At 41.6% G+C, this 274-nt stretch overlaps 1 protein-coding gene across 1 annotated transcript in view; it reads left to right on the top strand.

Annotated features, from left to right (window-relative positions):
* The window catches only part of ENOX1 (ecto-NOX disulfide-thiol exchanger 1), a 286775-nt gene that overhangs the window by 79354 nt on the left and 207147 nt on the right, over positions 1 to 274 (top strand). The gene's annotated exons all lie outside the window — the stretch shown is intronic.

The following is a 274-nucleotide window of genomic DNA, read 5'->3' as shown; positions in this document are numbered from 1 at the left end:
GGAAGAAGGTAAGAAACGCAGCAGGTCAGTCCACGAGGTTCCGCGTTTCACCACAGGGGTTCCAGAAAGGGACACAGAAAAAAATGATGATGGGGAGACAAGTACCAAAGTATAATACAAGAAAAAAAAAAAATTCAGAACAGGAATTTACAAATTAAAAGGGAAGAGAAAGTGCCCAGAACGATGGATAAGATCCCCGTTAAGATTCCTTACCGTGAGAGCTCAGAACACCAGGGATTAAAAAGAAGATTCCAGAACCTTCCAGAAAAATCAC

This window comes from Pteropus alecto, unplaced genomic scaffold (genome assembly GCF_000325575.1).
Source record: "Pteropus alecto unplaced genomic scaffold, ASM32557v1 scaffold35, whole genome shotgun sequence".
Lineage (NCBI taxonomy): Eukaryota > Metazoa > Chordata > Mammalia > Chiroptera > Pteropodidae > Pteropus > Pteropus alecto.
This window is presented reverse-complemented; position numbering and strand designations above follow the sequence as displayed.